General features: G+C 46.5%; 1 pseudogene; it reads right to left on the reverse strand.

Moving 5' to 3' along the window:
• Window positions 1-1,802: 1,802 nt before the first annotated feature.
• On the reverse strand, window positions 1,803-6,324 carry LOC109680196 (pyrethroid hydrolase Ces2e-like; annotated as a pseudogene).
• Window positions 6,325-17,747: the final 11,423 nt, after the last annotated feature.

The following is a 17,747-nucleotide window of genomic DNA, read 5'->3' on the forward strand; positions in this document are numbered from 1 at the left end:
GCAACATGGGAATCTTCATCTTTCATCCTAACAAGTCCTAAGGCCCTGAGTTGGGTTTCAATACAGTGGATGAAAGAAATGGGATGTGATCTGGCCCCAGAAGACTTGTTGGTTAGAGGTAGGACATGGAAGATCCTAAGGTCTATAGGAAGAGGGACACAGCCTCAATTACACAGAGGAAATGGTTTTGGGGAGTTCAAAGAAACAGTGTGAGTACAACTTGGCACCTTTGTATATAGCATAAAGTGCAAGAGAAGATTAATACTGGGTGGGGTGTCAAAAACAGTGTAGGGACAAAAATAATGGAAGAATGAAAATTAATCGGCTAAAGAACCAAAGAGACTCAGGGATGCTCAGAGGGTCAAAAACGTGCAGGGGAGCTCTGAAAGGCATGAGAACACCTCCTGGGATGGACGGATATCAAGAAACCAGGTGATAGAAATCAATTCTGCTGGATATGTTTAGACTTTCTGAGCCCCACCCCAGTCCATCCTCTAGGACACTTCCCACAGACAAATTCAGAGATGTGCAGTGATCACGTGTTTGTGGCCTAACACTGTGTGCAGACCACTGAGAATAAGAGCAAACTTCAGGCCACTGAGAAACACACCTGCCCTTCACAGTACCCCTGAGATGGCAAATGTTCAAGGGGTTAAGGGACATGCCCAGTCCTGCTCCTTGCAAACCAGGGGCCAGTCCCAGCTTTAGGAGAGAAATAGATGAATGAGTGGATTGTTTCAATGCCAATGTAAATGATATTCAATCTACAGGACCATAGTTAGGGACATTTCAGTAGTCGGGTTCCTTGGGGTCATAATTTGAGCTCTAGGTACTGTTGTCTGACACACTGTGTGCTTCACGTTCATATGTTGAAACCTAATGTCTGATGTGATGATATTCAGAGTCCCCAGGACTTTGCATGGTATTCAGATGATATGCACCTCCTTAGGAGGTGATGAACTCATGAGGACCATCATTTATACTTTCCAACATGTTTGGACACAGGTGCCATCATTTATCCAAACACAGAGCCCTTATTTCACACCAAATCTGGTTAACCCTCAACCTGAAATTCTCAGTCTTCAAAACTCTGAAGAAACTGCTCTTGCTTTTAAATAACCAGCGTATGATTTTTTGTGGCTTTGTTTTTGAAAAGCAGGGGGTTATTGCAATGTTTCTCTGAATACCTGGAACTCGTGGGCTTGCAACCCTCCTGTGTGTCTCCCCAGTAGCTTGCATCACAGACCCTCCCCACAATGCCGGGTACTTCTTATGATAATCCTGTTGAACCAGCTGAACTCAGTAAGACCCCAGGGCTTTTAGTGCACGGGTTTCTGTTGACCCCTTACAGATGACAGAGAACATAGGACTTTTCTAGAGGTGCAGAAGAGATTTTTGACCCCCTGATGTGGATAACATTGCCCAAAGCAGCTTCTTTATTTGAATGGAATTGGGGATTGGGAAGATAGAGAGAAGGAAGGCTAGAAGAGGACCGAGGTGAACCTGAGAGGAAGGGGCCAAGGTGCAGTGTTGAGTGCAATAGTGCAATCATGCATTGGGCCTCATCCATCCACATTTTCATATGGCCATTTATTGAGTACATCTAAGAAGAGAGGGCTCTGGGCGATGTGGCAATGAACATCATGTAGTGAGTTATTTATAAGTACAGGCTGAGTGAAGGGATGTATGACTACCGGAGAGTGGGAGTCAACCTCAGCTCCTACCTGGGTGTGTGGGCACCTCAGGTTGATGCCATCTGAACTCAAGCCCACTCCCTCCCTGTACACAGTGTGCTACAGCTCCTAATGATTCTTCTTAGGCCCTGTAAGCTCCGCGATCTTCTGGGGTAGGATCTTGGTTCAGAAATTCAGCCTGTTGGCCTTCAGGGCCTGGCCCAATGCAGGCTGGATGTCCAGCTTCAAGTACTGCTCATCGTGATGGAGCCTAGGCCAGTGGGGCAGGTCCTCACTGCTGGGGTTCCTGTGGACACAACATCTCGGTAGGGTTAGTTGGGGACATTCTGATACCAAGCCCCAGATCTTGGTCAGGCCAAGGAACTGAACAGGCTAGGGGTGTGTAGAGACTGAAGGCCACATCCTATCCAGACAAAGGAAAGTAAGGACCCAGTGTTTGGAAATGTGGGACGCAGCCAATTGGCATATTTGTCCCTTCTTCTCTGACGTAGGCTCTGATATCGACATAGTACACTGGACCAACTCTCATGTCTCTTGGACAAGGAGCAAATGACTGGCACACACATCATGACCTTCTCCTTGTGGGTTGGAGAGAGAACAATTTTATGATGAAGGACACATGCATGATAATGAGGTCACCCCAGATGAGGGGAGTGCTGGATGAGCCCAATGCAGTGATTGGGTGTGTTGGGGTGCTCTCACCCATTCCGAACAAAGTTGGCCCAGAACTTCATCATCCTTCTGCTTAGCAGCTCCTCCTCCTCAGTGAAGTCAGCTGCATAGTGGAGGACAAGGTCAAGATCTGGCCACTGTATCAGGGCATCCCATCAGGCTCCACCCTCAACACCCTCCATAACCTGACCCTGGACCCCAGACCAAGACCCGTTCCCTCCCTTAACACCAAGGGCCAGGACCTCCTTTGCCCAACCTTCACTTATTCATTCCAACCTTGAGCTGCATCTGTCCTGATCTCATTCCTGACCTATCAGACCCTTTTTTCCTCTAACTCTGGGATATACTTTAGGAACAATCATGCCTTTGAAACACACTCCTCCCCCCTCCAACACCCATATCTAATATTACAGTAAGTGCAGACCATGGAAGGAACACAGTCTAGAGTCTGTGAGAGCTTTGATTGTAACCCAAGTGGTATTTGGGGCTATAAGTTGGTGCACACCTGATTCTGTCTCTCTCTGAGCCTCAGTTTTTCACTTGTGGACAGCAGGGACAATTTCCCATCAGGTCCCAAGCAGGGTCCATCCCAATTCCAAGAAATGAAGAAAACTCACCATTGCTGTTCAAGTAGTATCCGAAGACAAAAGAAACCTCATCGCCATGGTCAGCCTTCACGTTGGGCAGCCTGATGTCCTTGAAAATGCTGGACTGGTGCTGGAACTCATAGAAGTAGACAGGGGCAAGGGAACCTAGAGGTGTGGAAGGTGGGAGGGTAGCGGTCTGTCACCTTGAACTGTCCTTCCTCATCATTACTGAAGTGTGAGCTAGGACCACAGTTGTTTGGAATCTGGATGATGAGGAGGGGAGCTCCAGGCTGGAGCAGGCCCAGTGGGAAGGCCTTGGTTCTGTCATGGCTTTGGGCCTCCATGCTGTGTGGCCTTTTAAAAACTCACTGACTATTACTGACTCAGTTGTCTTCCATAAAATGGGGTGATGACTGTCTCTCACAGTAGCCATGGTAATGTGGTGATATGTGGAACATCAAGTGCGTGGCACTAGAGCTGATAAGGACATGGATGGGGACCAGGACACCACAGAGCTCACCTGGGACCACAGGTCTGGTTCCCCGATGGCAGTCAGGCCTCAGTCACAGATGTACTCACGTTGAAAATGTGCTACTTAGAGTGCAGGCATCACAAACATAAAGTCCCCCATCATCTCTTGGAACTGGGCTTGGAGGGTCCGGGGGTCCTCAGTGTCCCCCATGTATTCTTCCATCAAGAGACCACCACAACCAGCAGGCAAGCTCTAGCCCAGGGGAATCAGGGAGAGTCATCATAGGCAGAATCCGGGACATGGAATCAGGTGCCTCAGGGTGGGGAGATGGGGCCTGGGACTGGACCAGGTGTACTGGGCAAGGTCCAGCTGTGGAGTGACCCAACCATAAACACTCACATCCTTCACCTTTTCTTGCAGTACTAGGGTTCCTCAGTCCCCATGCTAGCTGGTCATGGGGTCTAAGCACTTGAGCCCAAGCAACAGTCCAAGCCCACCCTTTATTCCTTGAGTTTACTGCACCAGCAAGATATCTTGGGATATCTCTCCATGGCATCCAACCCTGGATCCTCACTCACCATGTTTGCTTTCGTGCTCTCCATATAGCAGGCAAGGTTCCTCTGTTGATTTCTTTGATGGTTTCAGAGTAGCCCAGGTACTGGGTGGTGGAAGGAGACTTTAAGTAATGCCATTAAGCCACATACTGCTAGGCCTCCTCCCCACTACATGAGATTCCTAGGGTCCCAGGAGTTGGAAGTGAGACTTACATTGGCGATGTCAAAGCCAAACTCATCAGTGTTGACACCTATGATGCTGGGGACAGGTTGAAAATCCGCAGAGACCAACAGCTCCTGGGGGTGCCTGGGTAGGAAGGCCCCATCTACCATCCAGGTATGGTCGTGAAAGGCTGAAGGGGTATTCAAGGTCAGGGATCCAGGTCAGGCACAGGACATTTTCTAAGGCCCTTTAGTTAATTTTACCCATTCTAAATTCACCCCAGGATGCTCACACCCATTCAAAGAGATCTTACACGTAGTTTAGTCTCTCTTGGTCTCCATTTGGCATTCATGGCTTAAGGGAACAATGTTATGAAGGAGAGGTAATTATTTCAGTGTAGTAAGGACTGACTCCTCAAACCCTATGTATTGTCCCTTTCCCCATACCCACACTATCAGCCTCACCTTGTTAATAGCCAGAATCTCCTCTTCACTCTTGCCTCTCAGGCAGTGTACCAGGGCCTCTGAATTTACCCACCCACAGGCAGACAGGTTGGCAACCGTGTATAAGGAAACAGGGGGAGGGCTGCTTCATCCTTTCACCCAGACTCCACCATGCTCCATGTGTCAAGATATCTCCAGGGTACAGTGCATGGCTTGCTGCGCATGTGAAATTGTTTCCACATCCCTGATGTTTAGAGGTCAAGGCTACGTAGGACACCCTAACTGCTTACAAGTTTCTGCTCATGAAAGGGGTCCCAGCGTGGCAACTTTCCTGATAGAGAACATACTGTGCCTGTATGAGGCAGTGGGTGTGCATTATAACCTTTGATCCTTTCATCAGATCACAGGACAGAGACATTTTCCAAAGGACCTCCACGGAGACAGAGACTCTGAGGGTGAGGCAGATGTAAGCTGGGGTAGTGGAGGTCACTCACTGTGTAGACCACCTCAGAGGAGCTGGAGGTGAGGTCTGGCAGCAGAGCCACCCCACTCTCCATGATGGCACCGTGGAAGAGTCCTTTGGACATGGGGGACACAACATGTGAGGATACACTAGTGCCACCTGCAGACTCGCCAAAAATGGTGACTCGGGCAGGGTTGTTCCTGAAATGGGCGATAATCTTCTGGACACAATGAAGGGCAGCCATCTGGTCTAGGTAGCCCCAGTTGCCAGATGCGTGCTGGTCTCCAGTGCTGAGAAGTGGCAGAGACAAGGGTCACAGTTCTGTCCTTGGCCTACCCTGTTCCCACTCTCCTGTCCAGCCATAGGCTCACCTGAAGTAGCCAAGGACACCCAGGCGGTTCTAGATAGTGACCACCACCACATTCTCTGTGGCTGCCAGTGTAGAAGCATCATATGAGGAAGCCATGCCTGCAACCAGTGCACCTCTGTGGATCCACACCATCACCTGAGGAAATCAAGACAGACATCACACGTTCTGACCCAGCCCATACCCTCTCTGGCCTCTCACTATACTGCTCACTTCGGCCTGTGCACCTGCCCCTGTAGAAAGAACTATCTCAGTTCTCCTTGACCTGGACCATGCATTAGGGACACAAGACCACTCAGTATAAATTTTGGGGCCACCCCTGAACCCAATCCTGGAATAATGGCTCCAAGATTGTAAAATGGTTCCGTTATTCTCTACACATGTGAAGAGAACAGAAAAGGGGTGTTTCTCTGAGTGGCTCACTTAACATTAATGGAAATGTCACCTAACCTCATTGGCACAGTAGATGATCCATGGATGGGGACTTGGGTGATGTCAAAGATGAGCACTTGGGCACCTGCATGGGTCTTCTGGGATCACGTTCTTAGAGTGAGCCCTCAGTTCATCAAAAGGCTAAGGCCTCTGGCCTCCGACCTCTGGGAGTTGTCAGGCCTCTGTGTTCCCATACTATGGTTGGTTTCCCTTTCTGGGTGAGAAGACTTTGTGGACATCACAGTGAGAGACTTCTCCTCAAGTTCATATTACATTGGGAGCCATGTGATCTTGGCTCATTCCATCTCCTTGTAAATAAAGGTCCTCTGTCCCTAGGTTACCATGGCATATCACTCACAGGCAGGTTGGAGCCCTCATGGGCATAGGCAGGTGAGTAGATGTTGAGATACAGGCAGTCCTCAACATGGAAACAGGAGGCAGGGTCTGCTTCAGCTGTTTCAGAGTGTCCTTATTCATTATATCAGAAGTTTGCAGACACCTGGTGAAAATGGCAATCAGTTTTTCCAGGTACTGTATAGTGGTCAATTTTAGACCCAGGTGCTCTATTTGCTCCCCTCCATCCTTAGACTCTGCTCTGTTTATTTCTGACACACAGGTGAAGAAGTCCCTCCCCAGCAAGGTACAAGCCACAGGCTCTAGAGCAGCTATGATGGAGCCAGATTCAAGGGAGGCCTCAAGGTTGCTGAAGGTCTTGGATCTCCCATCTATTGAGGATGGGAAATCATGACTCCTAGCAGTCTCTACCGGATCCATTGACCGCAAATGTTGACATTCACTCCTTTTACCTGGAACAAGGGAGCAGCTACCTCAAGACCCACCACACCACTCACAAGTACTGCATGAATGACTGGGGACCTCTTTTCCCATACGGAAGTAGGACAATCCTTATCCCAAGTCTAGACTACCAGGATCATCAACCCTCCCACAGAGTCTCCACCTGGAAGCACATAAACGAGATCCTTTTCTAATGGCTCCTGGCTCTGCAGGTTGGCACAATCCCTGTGGAGAGTGGATTTCCAAGGAAGCATCACTGCTGCCCTTCTTACGTTCCTGCAGTATCTGCTGCTGGAGTCAGGGGCTCCCACAGTTCATGGAGCCAACCTGGACCTCTCAGATAGACACCTCCCTTGAGGCTTAGAGCACCAGGAACACCCAAGTGTGTCTCTGCTCCTACCACAGCACCCGGAGGTAACATGTCCAGGTAACAAATGGCCAGCAGGTAGTGTATGGCTGCCACCCCTCTTCCCATGCCCCCTTCAGCTCCTCCAAAGTTACTATGTGCCTTTTGCTGACCTCAGAGATACCAGGAATCCCCAACACACAGCTAGTCACTGCATGATCATTGTCTCTGCAGTCTGATTCCTTGTGTTTTGACTGTAGGGGGTAGAAAGAGGGAGCAGAATGCGATAATTGGAGAAGCTAAATGGGCATCTCTGAAGAGTTTCTTGCTCAGGATCCGACAGATGGACGATGGCTCTAAACTTTGATGAGGTCAAGGGAACTGCTTCAGAGGTGCCCTTTCCTGTGTCCTTTTTCTAAGTTACTGTGTCTTTCATCTGCAGAAATCCTTCAGGCCATCAGCATGCATGGTTTACTCATCCCCTTCAACAGTTCCTCATCTCTTACAGTCCATGATCTGAGGGCCCTTCCCCACTCAGCCTTGGCCCTTCTTTGTAATATAATTGAGACTGTGCTACTTCAGCAGGTTGCCATCACCCCTGATCCAATCCAGTGCACAGTTATTTATCCACAGGAACATCATGACATGGGAGCCTGTTGGTCCTGGCACTAGGAACTAAGTAGACCTTTGGTGAGTCAGAGATGTCAGGGCCTCACCTGGAGATTCTGAGCATCTGAGGATTGTGTGGATGTAGGACAGGCATCCTGGGACTGTGATCATCCACCCAGCATGACTTCCATGAGGAAATAACGTTAAACTCAACCTCAGACAGCCAATAACCAACAACTACCTGCTCCCTAAAAACCAACAACTACCTAGGTGTTCCTGCCCACATAGGCACTCAAAGCCCACCCGGCACAGTTTTCGTATTTCTCAGAGCCATGGTGGGAGTAACCACATTTCCTGGGGCTGAGTGGCCAGGAACCTGGATCACTGCTTCTCCTTGACCTGCCCATTCGTCAAGGCCTTTTGTCCATTCAAGGTTCCCTTCCAATATTGCAGTCCCTGTGTGGGCAGAGCTCTCCCTGCCCTTAATATTCCTCACCTAATTACAGCTGGGCTGTGGGGGCTGAAAGATGCCAACTCCTCCCATATTGGGTCATCTCATAGCTCCTTCGTGTTAACTGGACAGCAACAGGGTTTCTCCCTCAATCCTAATTCTGTGACTGCTGTCCATCTCATGGGCAGGGTGCTCTCGTGCTCTGCCACTTCCACTCCACCAACTCATTGACCTTGACCATGGCCACAATCATGATAAAAACATGCAGTGAATAAGTCTCAGAGTATATCAGCACAGAGGGAGAGAGAGTAAGAAAGAGAGAGAGAGAGAGAGAGAGAGAGAGAGAGAGAGAGCCCACTATGGGGAAGGAGGTTGGAGGCCGAAGCTCAAAGTCTAGATTACTATTACAGTGACACACCCATTCGATCAAATCAGTTGTAAGACCCATAAGAACAAATGGTCAGGAGCACATTGAACAACTCGCATCGACTTGGCATCTGCACAGTTTAGGCAGATCTGAGCCCGGTTGCCGTCTCCTCCATATGAACCTCACCCAGTCCCAGCAGAAGGAGCATTAACCCACTGGACACAGTCCCCTGCTGCACTGGGTGTTGGTCGAGGGGCATGGTCCTCTCTCACGCCTAGGTCAGCTCTGCAGAGCAGGCCCAACTCAATGACAGGCAACTGAGTTCTGGTTGGACTTTTACAGAGCAACAGGAGTTGGGGCTCTGGCTTGTCCTGGCAAAGCTGGGCTACAAGAGAATGGCACTGAGTAAGCAGTGTCTACATTTGGGACATATCTGCCTCCCCTCTTCCCGTGCCCCCTTTACCCTCTTTAAAGGTGCCAAGTGGTTCTGCAGCACCTCCAAAATACCAGGAAGCCCTTCCTGAAAGCTGCAGTACTAAGTTCACTGTCATTGCAGTCACAGGCCCAATGAGGACATTCAGGGCAGAAAGGAAACAGCAGGAACTGTTTGAGAACTTTGAAAGGGCAAAAGCAACCACTTGAGCAGAGGCAGGGAGCTGTGATTATCCCTTTCATCCTGCAATTCCTCCATGCTCTCAAGGACTTATGCTTTACTGGGGTCCCTTTAAGGCTTTGGACCTTTAGGGTCATGGTCTCTGGGTCTGCATGGACCCATCCCTATTTGGGAAGGGTTGTTCCATGGACACCCACTGAGACTAGCCCTTCTTAAGCCAATATCCAACTACTCTCCCCATCCCACCCTGTGGCTGCCCTAGAGGCTAGCTCCCACCAAGAACCAACTCACCATCCTTTACCCATTTGACAACATTTAAGAGGAACTTTCTGATCACAGAGCTGTGATGAGACTGAGGTTTATGGACCTGCGCTAAGTCTAAAACACCTAGAATCTTACCTGGATATAGCAAAAAGAGCAGGGACCAGGAGCTCCCACCTGGCCTTACTTCCCAGAGGAAGTTGTATGGGATTCGATCTCAGACAGCCTTTAGTGCCTCCTGAGAACAGCCTTCGCACTTTCATTCCACGACACAAAGTGCTGGGAACACAGAGACAGCCACCAAAAGAATTCCTTCTTGACACCTTTCTGAGAGAGATTATTTCCTCTGATACAGCATGGCCAGGGCTTCTCTTGACCTCTACCTAATCAGCAAGGCCTGCAGTCAATTCCTTGCTCCCTTTGGAAGCATTCTGGTCCCAGCTATAATCTGAACCCCTTCTAGGCAGATTGTCTCTGACCTTGGTTCTCCTAACCTAATTAACAGTTGGACATGAGGTCTGAGACATCCCAGTTCATCCCAATAGGGTCACCAACAGGATCTTTCTGGACAACTCAGGGCTTCTTCCAAATCCTGGGGCTGCTGTCTACCACTGCCCCAGGTGCTCCACCACTTCTTGCAAGATCTTACTGAGGTCCTGGCATCCATGATGACTAAGATCATAGTAAAAGTATGCAATGAGGATGTCTCAGAAACATTTCTGTGTGCATGGGAAGGTGGCGAAAATTCACAGTGATCCAGTGAGAGAGAGACAGTCAGTAAGAGCGAGAGAGACTGATAGAAAGAGACAGAGAGAGACAAATTGAGATAGAGACAGTGAGAAATTGAACAGAAGAAAGAAGCTGAAGCTAAAAGTCCAAGAAGATTCAGGCATGTGACATACATGCATAATTGCAGTAAATTGGAAGCTGAGGCAGAAGTAAACTGAGTTTTAGTTCACTTGTCTCAAGAAGAGTAAATAAATAAATTAAAAAATAAAATAGATGGAGTGTCTACAGCAGTAAGAGTGCCTCCCTAGCAAACATGAGGTCCTAAGTTCAAAAACCACTGCCAAATAAATAAATAAATAAATTTAATCAAATTTAATTAAGGGTCAGGGACACATCTACTACAGAGACACCATAACTTAACACCATTCAATACAATGAGATTGAAGCACAATACACTCAAGTGTTGGGAACATGGAGACTGGCACCGTCATTCATGGCTGGTGGAATGCAAAATGACCTAGTCATTTTGGAAGCCAGTGTGGCCTTTTCTTTAAGTAAAATACATATGTGTCATATGATTCAGCAATTCCATTCTCAGGTCTTTATGGAAAACAAATGAAAGTCATGTCTGAAAATGTGCATAACAACTTTATTAAAAAGAGCCAGACTGGTGCTCAGTGGTTTATGCCTGTAATCCCAGCACTCTGGAGACTAACACACGGGGATTGGATTTTTGAGGCCAATCTTCACTACATAGCAGGAACCTTTTTTAAAAAAATGAACCCACAAAAAATAGCCAAAAATGGATGTTACTCAGATGTACATGAATCCATGTATTGTGTGCACACATGGGACGGCTCCCCTCAGTAAAAGGAAGGAAGTGTTCCTTGAACCTAAAAGAAGTTATGCCTGGTGGCACAGCAAGTCACCAATGATTCCTTTAATACGAAGTGACAGAAAGGTCTTTAACATTTCCAAACTGTGTAGAGTTTCCAAACTACAGTTGACAGAAAGCAGGTAGGTGTTTTTAGGAAGCAGGGACCCGGACAATGCATGCAAAGGGATGTGAGGATGAGCACTGAGGTGAAAGAAGTGTTCTCACTCTGCGTGGGTGGTGATTACATGTCTCATACATTTACATAAATGTACCAAACTCTGCAGTAAATGGATGAATTTAATTATATGTAAATTACTCCTTCTTTGCAAGAAGTTGTCTGGGAGCCCCTTGGGGAACCATCCTGTTCATGGGCAGTACTGACACCACACAGGGTCTTTTGTGCAGCAGGAGCTCAGTGATCTCTCAGGACAGAGTGTACGAGTCCTGTCACTCACAGTTCTCTTACCTCTCCCAACTCAGCCCAGTCTTCATGTTATCCTTGTCTCCCACCTGGTGCACAAGGCATCATGGGAAACTTCATCATTCATCACAAAAGTCCTAAAGCCCTGAGGTTGGGTTTAAATACAGTGAATGAACGAAAGGGGTTTTGACCCGGGAAGACTGGTAGCTTCAGAGGATGAGCTGGCCAGAGGTAGAGCATGGTGGAGTCCTAAGGTCTATAGGAAGCTTTTTAAAAATTGTTTCATTATTCATATGTGCATACAAGGCTTGGGTCATTTCTCCCCCCTGCCCCCAACCCCTCTCTTACCACCCACTCCACCCCTTCCCTCTCTCCCGCACCCTCTCAATACCCAGCAGAAACTATTTTGCCCTTATTTCTAATTTTGTTGTAGAAAGAGTAGAAGCCATAATAGGAAAGAACAAGGGTTTTTGCTGACTGAGATAAGGATAACTATACAGGGAGTTGACTCACATGAATTTCCTGTGAGTGTGTGTTACCTTCTAGGTTAATTCTTTTTGATCTCACCTTTTCTCTAGTTCCTGGTCCCCTTTTCCTATTGGCCTCAGTTGCTTTTAAGGTATCTGCTGTAGTTTCTCAGTGTTAAGAGCAACAAATGCTAATTTTTTAGGTGTCTTACCTATCCTCACCCCTCCCTTGTGTACTCTTGCTTTTATCATGTGCTCAAAGTCCAATCCCATTGTTGTGCTTGCCCTTGATCTAATGTCCACATATGAGGGAGAACATATGATTTTTGGTCTTTTGGGCCAGGCTAACCTCACTCAGAATGATGTTCTCCAATTCCATCCATCTACCAGCAAATGATAACATTTCGTTCTTCTTCATGGCTGTATAAAATTCCATTGTGTATAGATACCACATTTTCTTAATCCATTCATCGGTGGTGGGGCATCTTGGCTGTTTCCATAACTTGGCTATTGTGAATAGTGCCGCAATAAACATGGGTGTGCAGGTGCCTCTGGAGTAACCTGTGTCACAGTTTTTTTGGTATATCCCCAAGAGTGGTATTGCTGGATCAAATGGTAGATCAATATCTAGCTTTTTAAGTAGCCTCCAAATTTTTTTCCAAGAGTGGTTGTACTAGTTTACATTGCCACCAACAGCGTAAGAGGGTTCCTTTTTCCCCGCATCCTCGCCAACACCTAATGGTGGTGGTGTTGCTTATGATGGCTATTCTAACAGGGGTGAGGTGGAATCTTAGTGAGGTTTTAATTTGCATTTCCTTTATTGCTAGAGATGGTGAGCATTTTTTCATGTGTTTTTTTGGCCATTTGAATTTCTTCTCTTGAGAATGTTTTGTTTAGTTCACTTGCCCATTTCTTTATTGGTTCATTAGTTTTGGGAGAATTTAGTTTTTTAGTTCCCTATATGTTCTGGTTATCAGTCCTTTGTCTAATGTATAGTTGGCAAATATTTTCTCCCACTCTGTGGGTGTTCTATTCAGTTTAGAGACCATTTCTTTTGATGAGCAGAAGCTTTTTAGTTTTATGAGGTCCCATTTATCTATGCTATCTCTTAGTTGCTGTGCTACTGGGGTTTTGTTGAGAAAGTTCTTACCTATACCTACTAACTCCAGAGTAGTTCCTACTCTTTCCGGTATCAACTTTAGAGTTTGTGGTCTGATATTAAGATCCTTGATCCATTTTGAGTTAATATTGATATAGGGTGATATACATGGATCTAGTTTCAGTTTTTTGCAGACTGCTCACCAGTTTTCCTAGCAGTTTTTGTTGAAGAGGCTGCTATTTCTCCATCGTATATTTTTAGCTCCTTTGTCAAAGATAAGTTGGTTATAGTTGTGTGGCTTCTTATTGGGTCCTCTATTCTGTTCCACTGGTCTTCATGTCTGTTTTTGTGCCAGTACCATGCTGTTTTTATCATTATTGCTTTGTAATATAGTTTGAAGTCAGGTATTGTGATACCTCCTGCATTGTTCTTTTGACTGAGTATTGCCTTGGCTATTCGTGGCCTCTTGTGTTTCCATATTAATTTAATGGTAGATTTTTCAATCTCTTTAATGAATGTCATTGGAATTTTGATGGGAATTGCATTAAACATGTAGATTACTTTTGGGAGTATCGACATTTTTACTATGTTGATTCTACCAATCCATGAGCATGGGAGATCTCTCCACTTTCTATAGTCTTCCTCAATCTCTTTCTTCAGAAGTGTATAGTTTTCCTTGTAGAGGTCTTTCACATCTTTTGTTAGGTTTATACCTAGGTATTTGATTTTTTTTTGAGGCTATTGTAAATGGAATTGTTTTCATACATTCTTTTTCAGTTTGCTCATTGTTAGTGTATAGAAATGCTAATGATTTTTCTATGTTGATTTTCTATCCTGCTACCTTGCTATAGCTATTGATGATGTCTAGAAGCTTCTGAGTAGAGTTTTTTGGGTCTTAAGGTATAGGATCATGTCATCTGCAAATGGGGATATTTTAACAGTTTCTTTAAATATTTGCATTCCTTTTATTCCTTCTTCTTATCTAATTGCTGTTGCTCATAATTCCAGTACTATGTTGAATAGGAGTGAAGATAGTGGGCATCCTTGTCTGGTTCCTGATTTTAGAGGGAATGGTTTCAGTTTTTCTCCATTAAGTATAATGCTGGCTGCAGGTTTGTCATATATAGCTCTTATAATGTTGAGGTACTTTCCTTCTATTCCTAGTTTTCTTAGAGCTTTTATCATGAAATGGTGTTGGATCATATCAAAGCCTTTTCTGCATCTATTGAGATGATCAAGTGGTTTTTGTCTTTGCTTCTGTTAATGTGGTTTATTACATTTATTGATTTTCGTATGTTGAACCACCCCTGCATCCCTGGGATGAAGCCTACTTGGTTGTGGTGAAGCCTACTTGGTCATGGTGATATTGGAAGCTTCTTAACGACCCATACAAAGTGATTTGATTGAGCAAAGAAACAGATTGAGCACAATTTGGTACCTTTGTAAAGTGACATAAACTGTAAGGGAAGATGTACTGGAGTGGTCAAACAGTGTGGGGAAAACAATAATGCCATAATGAAAATTAACCACATGGTGGGCCAAGCAGAGCAGGAGATGCTCAGTGGGTCAGAAACTTGCCAGGGGATCTCTGCAACCCATGAGAACACCTCCCTGGATATACAGGCCTCAGGGAACCAGGTGTAGAAATCTCTTCTGTTATAATGTCTAGTCCTTCTGACCCCCCAACCCAAACTCAAGGACACTTCCCACAGACAAACTTCATACATGTTCCCTGATCTTGTTTCTGTGGGCCTCACAGTGTGTGCAGAATCACTTAGAATAACAGCAAACTTCTGGCCACCAAGAAATGCACCTGCCTCTTCAGGTACCACCAGAGATGGCAGAGGTTCAAGGGTCAATGGACATGCCCAATCCTGCTGCTTGTAAAACAGGGACCAGTTACAGCTTTTGTGAAGAAATAGATGAATGAGTGGGTTGTTTTCAATGCCAACCTAGATGGTAATCAATCTACAGGGCCAAAGATGTAGACATTTTCAGTAGTTAGGAGCCTGGGGGCTGATATTGGGGAACTGTAGGTGCTGTTGTCTGACAGCTTGTGTGCTCCAAATTCAAATGCTGAAATCTAATCCCAGATGTGATGAAATTCAGAGGAGAGGTTCTTAAAAGGTGAAATATCACGAGAGGCATCATTTGTCCATCCCCCGAAGTAAGGACACAAGGAACCATCTTTCCATCTTTGATGCAGGGGCAAAGACCTCATTTGACAACAAATCTACTTGCACCTTGACCTCAAAACCTGAACACTTTTGTGTTGCTTTTAAAGAACCCAGCTTATGATTTCTTTGTGTTTTTTCTTTAAAAGGAGGAGGTTATGGCAATGCTTCTCCCGGATAACTGGATCTCCTGGGCTTCTGCAAGCCTCCTTTCTCAATCTTTCCAGTAATTTGGATCTCAGACACTCACCACAATTCCTGGTTACAACTTATGATAATCCTGTTTATCACCTGCACTCACTAAAACCCCAGGGCTTTTAGTACCTGGGGTTTCATTGGTCCATTACAGAAGAGAGAGAATATGGGACTTTTCTAGTGGTGCACATGGGATTTTTGACCCCCTGATGTGGGTAACATTGCCCGAAGCACCTTGTTTATCTGAATGGAATGGAGGATTTGGAGGATAGGGAACAGGACAGAAGGCTGGAAGAGGACCAAGGTGAGCCTGAGAGGAAGGGGCCATGGGCCAGTATTGTGTGGCATAGTGTGACCATGTATTGGGCCTCATCCATCCACATTTTCATATGGCCATTTATTGATTATGTCTAACAAGAGAGGGCTCAGGCCAACGTGGCAATGAACATCATGCAGTAAGTTATTTATAAGTATAGGCTGAAAGCAGGGATGTATGACTACCGGACTGTTGGAGTCAACCTCAGCTCCTGTGTGGGCAAGTTGGCACATCAGGCTGATGTCACCTAAACTCAAGCCCATTCCCTTCCTGGATACAGTCTGTTACATCTCTGAGTGATTCATTTTAGGCCCTGTAAGCTCTTGATCTTCCAGGACAGGGTTTTGGTTCAGAACTGCAGCCTGTCATCCTTCACGGACTGGGCCACAGCAGGCTGGATGTCCAGCTTCAAATACTGCTTTTCTTGGTCAAGCACAGGCCAGTGGGGCAGATCCTCCTTGCTGGCATTCCTGAGGATCCGACATCCACGTAGGGTGGGAGGGGGGTCATTCTGGTACGAAGCCAAGGCATCACCCCCAGTTTGTGGTCAGGACAAGGAACCAAACAGGCCAGGGGTAGAGAGTGAAGGCCACATCCGTCCCTGATACGGTAATGTAAGAACCTCCCATCAGTGTTTGCTCCTCATGGGGCAGGGCCAGTTGGCCTATTTTTCCCTCCTTTTCTGAGGTTGGCTGTGATAGGGCCATAGTATTGTGCACCAACTCTCATGTCAGTTGGACAAGGGACAAATGACTGGCACTCCCAAGGTGTCCTCCTCTGAGTGGGATTTGAGGACACAATCATATGATAAAGAACCCATGCATGGTAATCAGGCCAGTCCAGAAAAGGGAAATGCTGGATGGGATCCATTCTGGGAAGTTTGGGGGTGTGGGGGTATTCATGTTGCAAGAGTTTGCTAGCTGAGATATGAGACTCTTGAGGCAATTAGCAGGAAGCGACATTTTATTGTGCCAGCACAGACTCAGCAGAATCATAACCAAAGGCTGTGCCCTGTGAACAAAGTAGTTTCACCTTATATACCATTGATAGCATGTTCAGAAGTAAAAAGCAAGGTCTAATCCATATATGGTTATATTTAATTTTATTGTCTACTTTACCATAGTGCTATGTGACTTTCCCCTCCCTGGTGCTATGTGACCTTCCTCATGTTCAGATTTCTCAGGTTTTATCTCTCTGCTATGCCATCCCTACCTCCCTGCTACAGCGTCAGGACTCAGGCCTAAACTGTATTCTTCTGATCCTCCTCCCTATACACTCTCAACCATTGAGAAAAGGTGGCCCAGCACTTCTTCACCCTGCTGCTTAGAAGCGCCTCCTACTCAGTGAAGTCAGCTGAAGAGAGGAGGACAAGGTCAAGGTCTGGACACCATATCAGGCCAACGAGTCAGGCTCCACTCTCAACACTCTCCATAACCTCACTCTGGACACCAGGCCAGGTCCCGTTCCCTCCCCTTCCACCCTTCCCCGACCTTCCCTTACTCATCCTGACCTTGAACTGCATCTGTCCTGAGCTCATTCCTTACCCAGCTGCCCTTTCCTTCCTCTCACCCTGGGAAGTCATTTAGAAACAATCATTCCTTTGAACCACTGCCCCTCTACACCTATACCTGACACTATGGGGGGTGCAGAAAGTGGAGGGAGCACAGGCTAGAGATTGAGGGAGCTTGGATTCTACCCTAGAGGTTCCTTTACCTATAAGATGGTGCACATGTGATTCTGTCTCTCACTGAGCCTCAGTTTTCCACTTGTGGACAACAAGGACAATCACCCATCAGGTCCTTAAACAAGGTCCATCCCAATTTCTGGAAATGAAGAAAACTCACTATTGCTATCCAAGAAGTATTCAAAGACCAAAGGAACCTCATGGCCATGATCAGCCTTCACGTGGGATGGCCTGATGTCCTTGAAAAGACTGGGCTGATGCTGGAACTCATAGAAAGAGACAGGGAAACGGGAACCTAGAGGAGTGGACAGGTTAGGGTATGGTGTCTGTCACCTGGAGCTGTCCTTTCTCACCATTACTGAAGTGTGAGCTTGGTCCAAGTCTGTCTAAATCTGGATGATGAGGTGGGAGCCCAGGCAGGTGCAGGCCCAGTGGGGCAGCTTTGGTTCAGTCATGTCCTTGGGCTTCCAAGCTGTGTGGCCTTGGAAAAGTTACT

This window comes from Castor canadensis, chromosome 15 (assembly GCF_047511655.1).
Source record: "Castor canadensis chromosome 15, mCasCan1.hap1v2, whole genome shotgun sequence".
Classification (NCBI taxonomy): Eukaryota; Metazoa; Chordata; class Mammalia; order Rodentia; family Castoridae; genus Castor; species Castor canadensis.